Source organism: Amblyraja radiata, chromosome 17, assembly GCF_010909765.2.
Source record: "Amblyraja radiata isolate CabotCenter1 chromosome 17, sAmbRad1.1.pri, whole genome shotgun sequence".
NCBI classification, from domain to species: domain Eukaryota; kingdom Metazoa; phylum Chordata; class Chondrichthyes; order Rajiformes; family Rajidae; genus Amblyraja; species Amblyraja radiata.
In genome coordinates, this window is record NC_045972.1 from 16575583 (window position 1) to 16588095 (window position 12513).

Sequence of the window (12513 nt, forward strand, 5' to 3'; positions counted from 1 at the left end):
AATGTGAAGATCATTTTGGTGCGAGGAACATACCTGATATAGTGTATCAGGGAAACAGCTGCACACTTCTGTGCTTGCACCTGGAACGTATTCATCAAAGAAGCTAACAATGACACAAAATAATATTTTAATTAAAATTGTGCCTTGGGAGAGTAGAAAGATAAAATCAATCTTCTTGCTTTGCAGTGTCTCTGAGACTGAACAGAGCCATATGATCACCATTTTGGGCACGTGGTCTCAGATTTAAAACCCCGTCAAAAACCTGGCCTAATTGAGCATGCAAATAAAGGTGAAAGTTAGATCAACGTTACGTCCATGGATTTGCCATTAGACTACTAATTAAGGAGAGACAGCGATATATACTTGCAGAACATCTCAATGTCCCCTCCTGCCAATTTGTTATTTTCAAACAGCAGATATTGATCTAATGCCACAAAGCAGACAATCTGTATCCAGCAAGCTCCCACAAAGTGTGCTACAATAATAACCGTTTAAGTTGAGGGATAAACATAATACTGGATATTAAAGGAGATCCTGTGCTGCTTAGAGTAGTGCATACAAAACATAGAACCTACTTCAGAAGAATGAGGAGGCAGCTCATTGAAACTCACCGAATAGTGAAAGGTCTGGATAGAGTGGATGTGGAGAGGATGTTTCCACCAGTGGGAGAGTCTGGGACTAGAGGGCACAGCCTCAGAATAAAATGACATTCTTTTGGAAAGGAGATGAGAGGAATTTCTTTAGTGAGAGGGTGGTGAATCTGGTGGAATCTGTGGAATTCATTGCCACAGACAGCTGTTGAGTTTGACAGCTTCTTGATTAATAAGGGTGTCAAAGGTTATAGGGAGAAGATAAGAGGATTCCGTTGAGAAGGAAAGATAGATCAGCCAAGATTGAATGTTGGAGTAGACTCGATGGGCCTAATGGCCTAAATCTACCCTTTGACTTATGAACAGTGTAGCACAGGAACAGGCCCTTTGCCACAATGATTGTGCTGAACATGTTAAACTGATCTCATCTGCCTGCACATGATCCATATCTATAATGATCTTTATCCCTCTCTTCCATGTGCTTATCCACCATTTGTATCTTTTGTATCCAGGCACCCAAAGAATGTCTCCTCCTTGGTACTGTAATGGCGTGTGCTCAATTTCTGAAAGCCCTGATTTATGGCCAGCACGGTGGCACAGCAGTAACCTGTTGCCTTACAGTGCCAGAGACCCAGGTTCAACCCTGGCTACGGGTGCTCTCTGTACAGAGTTTATACGTTCTCCCCGTGACTGTGTGGGTTTACGCCGAGTGCTCCGGTTACCTCCCACACTCTAAAGACGTACAGATTTGTAGACTGCGATAAAGATTGTAAATTGTCCATCGTGTGTTGGATAGCACTAGTGTACGGTGATCGCTGGCTGGCACAGACTCAGTAGGCCGAAGGTCCTGCATCCATGCTGTACCTTTAAGCTAAACTAAACTAAACTCTGATATTGAATGCATCCCTCATTCTCTTTACCCCTTAATTCGTGGTTACGCCTTTAGCTGCGTTCAGAAGATAAGAAATGGAAACAGGAAGGAGCCATTCACACCATAACGCTGACCCTGCCATATAAGATCATGACCGATCTTATTTCAACAGTAATTGCCTACGCAAATCTCATATTCTATGATTGCCTTAATTACTCTCCTTAAAGCATTCCTCGAAGCCTTTCTTTTCATCTGATCTTTAGTCATTCATCAGTTTTGCAGCAAGAATGCTGACACATTTATTGGTGTTCCCTTATCAGCCTGTTTAACTAGCAGCAGCCACAAAATTATCTTCATATTTAGTTTGATGTCATTGAATCAAAATCCCTATGCAGCCTATGCCATAATCACAGGATATCATTGACTGATGGGACTGATGTAAAATTCAATTATTTGCAAACTAGACGAATAATGAAATATCCCAAAAATATGTGTAATGTGCCTGTGAACTGCAGTAAGTAAGAATGTCATTGTTCTGGTGCATATGATAAATAAACTCTCTTGAAATCTTAATTAATTGTAAGTGCGTTTTAATGGTGTACTTAGTCATAAGTACATGGTTAATCTGCAGAGGGCTGAAATGTTGCCCGTCCATTTCCTTCACAGACGCACTGAATTACTCAAGATTCCAGCATCTGTAGAATCCTTGTGTCTCCCTGATCATTAATTAACTATCTGTCCCCAGAGGTTAATGTTAAGATTGAGCTTGACTTCAACAGAGGCTGGGATTATTCTCCATGGAGCAAAGAATAGGCTGAGAAGAGATTTGATGTACAAGATGATGATGGATTTGAATAGATAAAAAGAGGTTCAAGGGTCAGACAATTTGCATTTGGGAAATAAATATGCAGAGCTCATTAGGAGAAACATTGTTTTACTCAGCAGCTCAATAGAATTCACTAAGTGTGGTGAAGAAGGAATTACACAGAGCCTTCGATGGGGAATTGGTAGACTCTTCCCACTGCAGTCATTCCTTCATCTTGCTCCACCAGACTCAAGAAGGAACTGCAGATGCTGGTCTACACCAAAGATAGACACAAAATGCTGGAGTAACTCAGCGGGACAGGCAGCATTTCTGGATAGAAGGAATGGGTGATATTTCAGGTCGAGTCCCTTCTTCAGGCTGAGAGTCGGGGGAGAGGGAGACACAGTGATAAGGAAGAGTAAGGTGTGAAAATGAGCCTCCAAAGGGGGTGAGTATCAAGGGAAATGTAGAATAGATCATTGTTAGCTGGGAGAAATTGACAACAAAGCACACAGAGATAAAATGTAATCAGTCAAGTCAAGTCAAGTCACATTTATTTATATAGCACATTTAAAAAACAACCCTTGTTGGCCAAAGTGCTTTACATTTGTTATAAGAATAGTATAAACAAACAAACTACATACATATATACATATAGCCCTAATTCAGTGGACGTCAGGAAAGGCTTGGGAGTATAGATAAGATTTTAGTCTTGACTTAAAGGAGTCGTTGGAGGGGGCAGTTCTGATGGGAAGGGGGATGCTGTTCCACAGTCTAGGAGCTGCAACCGCAAAGGCACGGTCGCCCCTAAGCTTATGCCTAGACCACGGGATATTCAGCAGCCCCAAGTCGGCTGATCTGAGGGACCTGGAGGTGGAGTGGTGGGTGAGAAGACTTTTAATGTAGGAGGGGGCAAGCCCATTGAGGGCTTTGTAGACATAGAGGACAATCAGACTGGTCGGAGATCTAGGATGGGGGAGGCATAGGGAGAGAAGGAAAGCAAGTTTTACTTGGTTAGAGAAGTCAATATTCATACCGCTGGTGTATAAGCTACCCAAGCGAAATATGAGGTGCTGTTCCTCCAATTTGCACTGGGCCTCACTCTGACAGTGGAGGAGGCCCAGGACAGAAAGGTCAGTGTAGGAATGGAAGGGGGAGTTAGACTATTTAGCAACTGGGATATCAGGTAGGTATAGGTGGACTGAGCGGAGGTGTTCTATGATATCATTTTCATATCACCTTCTTTATGAGTTATTACAACTTTTCCACAATTACTGTCATTAGATTAATAATCAGTAGTTCCAGATTTATCTCTCCTCCTTTTGTTAATAATGGAGCCACATTTGCTACCCTCCAATCTTCATTCCAAAATCTACAGAAAAAAAAGTTTCCCCCGACCCCATCCCCCTCTCCACACATAAAACAAACCAGAGAACATTTACACAGAATTTTAACACACACTAAAAAAATGTTTAAAGACGAAAAAAAAGACAGACTGTTGGCGGGGCTGCCAAGCATGCGGCGCCCCTGGTGTCAGGGAAGGGAAGCAAAAGATATAACAGAAGTTATGAGAAGGTAGAAGCAGCAAAACACCATCACTGACAGGAGGGTGCAAGTGCAACATGTGGAATTATGTAGCGGATTTCATTACAAAGATAATGGTGACATTCACAATTAACAACAGAAAGTATCTATTCATGTAAGGACTAAATAAAAACTGCATGCTCCACACCCACCTATCCCGTACTTTAACCTTGTCATTCGATAACTGTCCATGACTTAAGCCGGGATATGCAATGAGTGATGCTCATTAAAATAACTGTTCAATTATTATTTCCCCGATCTTTTTCATTTGTCTTAGTATTTAGTTCAATCAGAAATAAAACTAGCAGCATCCATTTGAACAAAAGAGTGCAGCAAATTGATTGCTTACAACAAAATCTTTGTTGACCTATATTTTAGAAAGGCATTGTGCTCACCCTATTTCGGTCAATTTGAAAGGCACCATGTGCTTTTTATCTACAAGGGATGGAGTTACATTACTATATATTGAGTAAGAGACTTAATTATATGAATAATAAATAACCCCTTGCATTGGGTTGATTAACACCATATTCTATCAACTGAATCCAGAAAGTAAGCTACTTTATTTAACTCACTGTGTTCAGGTAATCATACCTTTGTTCGCAGCAAAACATATGCAAAGGAATAACGTGTTTTTAGGCACATAAAGGGCCTGTCCCACGAGCATTCGACTCCATGCGGCAAGCGCGACCTAACGTGGTCGCTTGAGCCGTATGGCCTCGCGGGGCCGGTCCCACTTCGATCGCTGGAGCTGTAAGGAGTTGTGCGGAGCTGGTCCCAACAACAGCCTGCCGGCCCACAGCCGCCTCGACGTCGTACGCACCGCCTCGACGGGCGTGCGCAGCGTCTTGACGCCGTACGTCACGCGCGAACTTCCCGCGGACTTTGTTCGAACTTCACGTCACTCACTCGACCTCCGCGCGGCCCCTGCTTCCGGTTTGGTCGCGCTCGCCGCATGCAGGCGCATGCTGGTGGGACCGGCCCTGTACGGGGATCACTCGACCTCCGCGCGGCCCCCGCTTTCGGTTTGGTCGCGCTTGCTGCATGCAGGTCGCATGCTCTTGGGACAGGCCCTTAAGGGTTTTTGATAGCAGGAGACAAAGATAGATGAACATTGCACAGATGCTCTAAAATGACTTATTCCACCCTTCTTGCTATAGCAACCCACCACTACAAAGGGATTTGGGGAACTACTTTTATGCCATGGCATATTAACCAGGGGCTTATGGTGAGTTTCAGATAAAGTCTTATACAAATAGCGTACTCAATACTGTCCATTGTTTTCCTTTGTCAAGGTTAACAATTAGAATATTTATCCAGTCTCTTGGTTATTGATTAAGAAATGAGAACGATAACCATACGTGCAATCTGCAGATACATTTCTGTTTAATGATCTATCTTTTGGGAAAATGAGACATCAAAGTCTACTCAAAGCATATGGCAAACCAAAGCATAGTAAAAAGGAAATGGTTGCTTTACAAGATAAGCAAAAACTGATTTATTAGGTTTGCTGTTTTCATGTTTGACTATTTTAAAAAATTGTGTTTTAAAAATGTAAAAATAACCAGTGTTTTAGGAAAAAAGAGAAAACATCTGATAACTTAATGTACGCACCTCAATCACCCACCAATGCAAGCGTAAAGGGAACCGTCACATCTGCAATGATCACAGAGGAATAGCTTTACTGTTGACTGTTGGCAAAATTCTCACCAGAGACGTGTTAAAGACTGATCACTCACTTAGAGGGAGGCCTATCTCAGAAAGCCAATTGGTTTCCATGACAAGCTTGAACATTAGACATGATCTTTGCAGTAAGAGAAATGTCAAGAACCAAACGGCAGCTTGTTCACCACTGGCAATCTCAGTAAAGCTTCTGATACTGTTTGTCGTGAGGGTCTATGGAAGATCATGGCCAATTATGTCAGGCCTGAAATGTTCATCGCAATTGTCTGTGAAATTCATGACAGTATGATGGTAGAGTAATGGAGGATGGACAATCTTCAGACCTATTTCTGGTCACCGATGGTGTGAAACAAGGCAGTGTTTAGTACGATGTTCTCTGCAATGATGTCTACCCAGATAAAGAAGATGGAATCAAAATTAGATAACTAACTAAGTTAGTTAGACGTCTAAAAAAGTTAGATGAGTTTGACTAACATTACTCTTTTCAACCAAAGGAGGCTCTCAGCCAAAAGCAAAATATGGGAAACCATCTGAAGGGATTTATTTGCTGATGACTGAGCACACAATGCAAACTCAGAAACGGATATGCAGAAAGCTTGAACACATTTGCCAGGGCCTGTAGCAACTTTGGCATCACAATTAGCACAAAGAAAACAGAAATTATGCTCCAAATTCACCAAACACACAGAACCTCATGCAATGAAGGCCAACATGCCTTTAGCCTCCTTCACTGCCTGCTGTACCTGCATGCTTACTTTCAGTGACTGATGTGCAAGCACACCTTGGTCTCGTTGCACCTCCCCTTTTCCTAATCTGACACCATTCAAATAATAATCTGCCTTCCCGTTCTTGCCACCAGTGGACAACCTCACATTCATTCACATTATACTGCATCTGCCATGTATCTGCCCACTCACCCAACCTATCCAAGTCACCCTGCAGCCTCACAACATCCTCCTCGCAGCACACACTGCCACCCAGCTTTGTTGCATCTGCAAACCTGGAGATGTCACATTTAATTCCCTCATTTAAATCCATAATATATATTGTAAATAACTGGGGTCCCAGCACCAAGCCTTGCGGCACCCCACTAGTCACTGCTTTGCTTCCTGTCTGCCAACCAGTTCTCTATCCATGTCAATACCCTACCCCCAATACCATGTATTCTAAAGGGCCTGTCCCACTTGGCGATGATTTGCGCGCCATTTACGCAACCTGGCAGTGTGTGGGTAGCGCGGGACGGGCGCATGGAGTGGCGTGGATGAGTGTGGAGTTGCGCATGGTATCGCGCAGCGCTCCAGGATTTCATTCTGCACTAAATCTTCGCGCGCCTCCGGCATGTCGCGTAAATGACGGCCAAGTGGGACACCCTGGCACGGCACAACATCTCACCTTCAACAGCAGCAGAAGCAGGCAAGCGATCGCCGAGCTCGGCCTGGGGCTCACAGCTGTTGTGGATCCTGATCCGCCCCCACTCCTACTCCCAGAGCGGGGCCAAGACGATTGGAGATAGACACAAAATGGAGCAACTCAGCGGGACCGGCAGCATCTCTGGAGAGAAGCAATGGGTGATGTTTCGGGTCGAGACCGTTCTTCAGACTGAAGAAGAATCTCGACCCAAAACATCATCCATTCCCTCTCGAGAGAGATGCTGCCGGTCGCGCTGAGTTACTCCTGCATTTTGAGTCTATCTTCAAATGACGTCACACGCTCCAGACTGCTGTGCAGATGCATGAGGACGCGCACAACCGTCGCGTGACTGTCGCGCATCAGTCACTACCGGCCTGTCGCGTAAATGATGGCCAAGTGGGACAGAACCTTAATTTTGCACACTAATCTCTTGTCTGGGACTTTGTCAAAGGCTTTTTGAAAGTCTAGATACTCCACATCCACTGGCTCTCCCTTATCCATTCTACTTGTTAGATCCTCCAAAAAATTCCAGAAGATTAGTCAAGCATGATTCCACTTCATAAATCCATGCTGACTTTGACCGATCCTGTCACACGCCATCGGAAACAATAAGATTAGATTGTCCTGTTGGCAGGACTGCATGGAAAATGGTGCTCGCTCATATGAAGAAGCTAGAATTGAAGGAAGCAAAGTAGAAAACAAAATCTCCATACACATTGAATTTATAGAAACATAGACAATAGGTGCAGGAGTAGGCCATTCGGCCCTTCGAACCTGCACTGCCATTCAATATGATCATGGCTGATCATCCAACTCAGTATCCTATACCTGCCTTCTCTCCATATCCCCTGATCCCTTTAGCCACAAGGGCCACATCTAACTCCCTCTTAAATATACCCAATGAACTGGCCTCAACTACTTTCTGTGGCAGAGAATTCCACAGATTCACCACTCTGTGAAAAAAAAAATTCTCATCTCGGTCCTAAAAGACTTCCCCCTTATCCTTAAACTGTGACCCCTTGTTCTGGACTTCCCCAACATCGGGAAAAATCTTCCTGCATCTAGCCTGTCCAACCCCATAAGAATTTTGTAAGTTTCTATAAGATCCCCCTCAATCTTCTAAATTCGAGCGAGTACAAGCCGAGTCTATCCAGTCTTTCTTCATATGAAAGTCCTGTCATCCCAGGAATCAGTCTGGTGAACCTTCTCTGTACTCCCTCTATGGCAAGAACGTCTTTCCTCAGATTAGGAGACCAAAACTGTACGCAATACTCCAGGTGTGGTCTCACCAAGACCCTGTATAACTGAAGTAGAACCTCCCTGCTCCTATACTCAAATCCTTTTGCTATGAATGCTAATATACCATTCGCTTTCTTCACTGCCTGCTGCACCTGCATGCCTACTTTCAATGACTGGTATACCATGACACCCAGGTCTCGTTGCATCTCCCCTTTTCCTAATCGGCCACCATTCAGATAACAGTCTACTTCCCTGTTTTTGCCACCAAAGTGGATGTGGATTATGCTGTTCTGCTCCCCGCATACAGAAATAGTGTGGAGGCTTTGGAGAGTTTGCAGAAGAGGTTTACCCTGGATGCTGGTTGGATTAGGGGTATTAGCTATAAGAAGAGATTGGACTGACTTGGATTGTTTTATCTGCAACAACGGATGTTCAGAGGTTACCTGATTGAACTTTATACATGTAGATAGGGCAGAGAGTCAGTTTCCCTGGAGTGGTAATATCAAAGCTGGAGGACAAAGCTTTAAGATGGGAGGGAAAAAGTTTAAAGCATTTGTGCAGGCCAAGAGTGGCAGTGCCTGGAATGTACTGTCATGGTGGTGGTAAAAACAGATACTTTGTTAGCATTTAAGCCGCTTTTTGAGCAGCTCATGTATGTGCAGGGAGTAGAGGGTTATAGATCATGTGCAAACAGAAGGGATTAGCTAAATCTAGTAACATATTCAGCAGAGACAACGTGGGCCAAATGATCTGTTCCTGTGCTGTACTGTTCTATGTTCCAATGTACAAGCAGCATATTCCCTCACACAGCACAACTGGAGCATAGTTTATTGCTGCCATTGACTGTGAGAAGTGGAAGGGAAGTTTTGTATTAACAACTACTCCAATCCGCCCCTGACCGAAGCTTAACCACAGGTAGCCAGCCTTGCTATAGGATCTTTGGTAGCCAGTGCTTCTGTTGTCCCTTTGAACACATCCATGCCTACCATACACTTCGAACATTTCTCCCTTCAGTTATAAACAAAAAACTGATCCTGACCACTGTTCACATCCTTGTATCCCTTCGTTATCACCTCTTCCCCAGCCAACAATGGGCCATTATGGACTCCACCCTTCCTTGGTCATCTGTTGCCGACCCTGATTTGTTCTGGGTTTTTTTCTACCTCTAGTTCCCTCCCCTCTGTTTTCGGTCTGAAAAATAGTCCCGTCCTGAAAGGTCACCCATCCTTTTACTCCAGAGATGCTGCATGACCTGCTGAGTTACTCCAGCACTTTGTGCCTGTCTCTGATTCTAGCCCTAGGTAGACAAAAATGCTGGAGCGGGTGCGGCAGCATCTATGGAGCGAAGGAAATAGGCAATGTTTCGGGCAGAAACCCTTCTTTAGACTGAAGAAGGGTTTCGGCCCGAAACGTTGCCTATTTCCTTCGCTCCATAGATGCTGCCGCACCCACTGAGTTTCTCCAGCATTTATGTCTGCCTTCGATTTTCCAGCATCTGCAGTTCCTTCTTGAACATCTGATTCTATCCCTGTTGGGTTTAACCCTATTCAACCATATTTATCTACCCAAGCTCCTGAAGTAACACAGACTTTACTGACTTTGTTTTGCTTTTGTGACTATGTGCATCCCTGCACAATGCTAACTGTTTTGCATTCTGCAGTCAGATACACCAATTTACATCAACAATAACCTAGGGTGATGTTCAGAGAAGTATTGCATGCATCAAAACTTCACACAACCAATAAGCTATATTAACAGTACAAGCAATGGCATTGTATTTAAAAAAAATGCTCTCAGTAAAACAGAAAATGCTCTCAGTAATTTCAGGGTGACAGAGTGACGCAGCTGGTAGTTTGCACGTTCTCCTCGTGACCTGCGTGGGTTTTCTCCGAGATCTTCGATTTCCTCCAACACTCCAAAGATGTACAGGTTTGTAGGTTAATTGGCTTGGAGAATGTAAAAATTGTCCCTAGTGGGTGTAGGACAGTGTTAATGTGCGGGGATCGCTGGTCATCGCGGACCCGGTGGGCCGAAAGGGCCTGTTTCCACACTGTATCTCTTAAGCTGCTGCCTCACAGCGCCAGTGACCCGGGTTCAATCCTGACTTCAGGTGCTATCTGTGTGGAGTTTACACCTTATCCCTATGACCATGTGAGTTTCCTCTGGGCCCTCTGTTTTCCTCCCATATTCCCAAACACATGTGGGTTGGTAGATTAATTGGCCCTCTGTAAATTTCCCCCATGTGTGTTGGGAGTGGATAAGAAAGTGACCTATTCGTAACAAGGACAGAGTCCCCCTTGTCCTCACCTTCCACCCCATCAACCGTCACATACAACATATAATCCTCTGACATTTTTGCCACCTCCAACGGGATCCCACTACTGGCCACATCTTTCCATCTCCTTCCCTTTCTGCTTTCTGCAGAGACCATTCACTCCGTAACTCACAGGTCAATTCGTCCCTTCCCACCCAAACCACCCTCTCCCTGGGTACTTTCCCTTGCAATGGCAGGAGATGCAACACTTGTCCCTTTACCTCCCCCCTGACTCCATCCAAGGACCCAATCAGTCTTTCCAGGTGAGGCAGAGGTTCACCTGTACCTCCTCCAACCTCATCTACTGCATCCGCTGTTCCAGGTGTCAACTTCTCTACATCGGCGAGACCAAGCGCAGGCTCGGCGATCATTTCGCTGAACACCTCCGCAAAGTCCGTCTTAACCAAGCTGATCACCCGGTTGCTCAGTACTTCAACTCCCCCTCCCATTCCCACTCTGACCTTTCTGAGGAACAGCACCTCATATTTTGCAATTGGAGGAACAGCACCTCATATTTCGCTTGGGTAGTTTACACCCCAGCGGTATGAACGTTGACTTCTCCAATTTTAGATAGCCCTTGCTTTCCCCCTCCTTCCCCTCCCCTTCCCAGTTTTCCCACAAGTCTTACTGTCTCCGCCCTCTTCCTTTCTTTTTCCCGCCCCCCTCCCCCTCCCGACATCAGTCTGAAGTAGGGTCTCGATCCGAAACCACGCCAATTCTTTCTCTCCCTAGATGCTGCCTCACACGCTGAGTTTCTCAAGCATTTTTTGTCTAAATTGTTTTGAATTGTCTCTCTCCATGATTTGAGCAATAATTTTGTTTCTGTCTCAATCCCCACTTTTTCTGCAAGATTTAACTCAATTAAAATCGTCACAGTCTTCAACACATTTGTAAGACGAGTGTATAACCTGCCATGGAATTGGATACAGTTCTATAGTTTGGACAATGATTTGCTGATCGAATCCTCATTAAACCTGTAATACCTGTTCCTTCAGTGATTCTTTGACAATTCTCACGGATCTCTCAGCTGCACCATTCAATGCTTAATGATGTGGTGAAATATGTTTGTGCTTAATACCATTTTGTGTCACAAAATGCTCAAATCAAAATGAATTAAACTGAAGGTCATCATCCAATATCGGCTGGTGTGGCACAGCATGAGAAAATGGATCTCAAAGCTCTGTCGTAGAGCTGAAACCCATGTTCCATTTGGAACAAAGACAAAGAATACTGGAAATGCTCGTCAGGCTGGGCTACAACAGTGCGAAGAGAATCACGAGTTCACATTTCAAGTCGAAGACTCTTTGTTCGTATTTGGAAGGAGTAAAAAGAAATGTATTTAGCTGCAGGGAAGATAGGAAAGATGTCTCTGATAGGGTGTTGGAACTTCCTTGTTACCGGGTAGATGATGAGTGTACCTCAAACCTTATCTCGTGTTCACAAATCCTTTAAAACCACTGGATTTATAAGTGGGCCAATATAAGTATCCTCTCCCAGGTCAAAATCTGCAGTAATCAGTATGTAACAACACTGAGTAACATCACACAGTTGGCTCTGTTTGGCACGACACGTCATTCACAGAATCGAAAGCTGGAAAGAGCACAGAGAAGATTTACGAAGTTGTTGCCAGGATTTGAGGGCTTAAGCTGTAGGGAGAGGTTGGGCAGATTATGACTGTATTCTGTGGAGCGTGGGAGGATGAGAGGTGATTCTTTTTGGCATATAAGATCATGGGGGGGGGGGAGGGGGGGGGGGGGGGTGGAGAAGGTAGACGCACAGTCTTTTACCCAGAGTAGGGGAATCGAGAACCAGAGGACATAAATTTCAGGTGAGTTGGGGAAAGAGATAATAGGAATCTGAGGGGCAACTTTTTTTTACACAGAGGGTGGGGGGTATATGGAATGAGCTGTCAAAAGAGTAGTTAAGGCAGGTTAAATGCCTACTATGTTCTGTGTGCTGAATCAAAGCAAGAATTTCATTGTCCTATCAGGGACACATGACAATAAACTCACTTGAA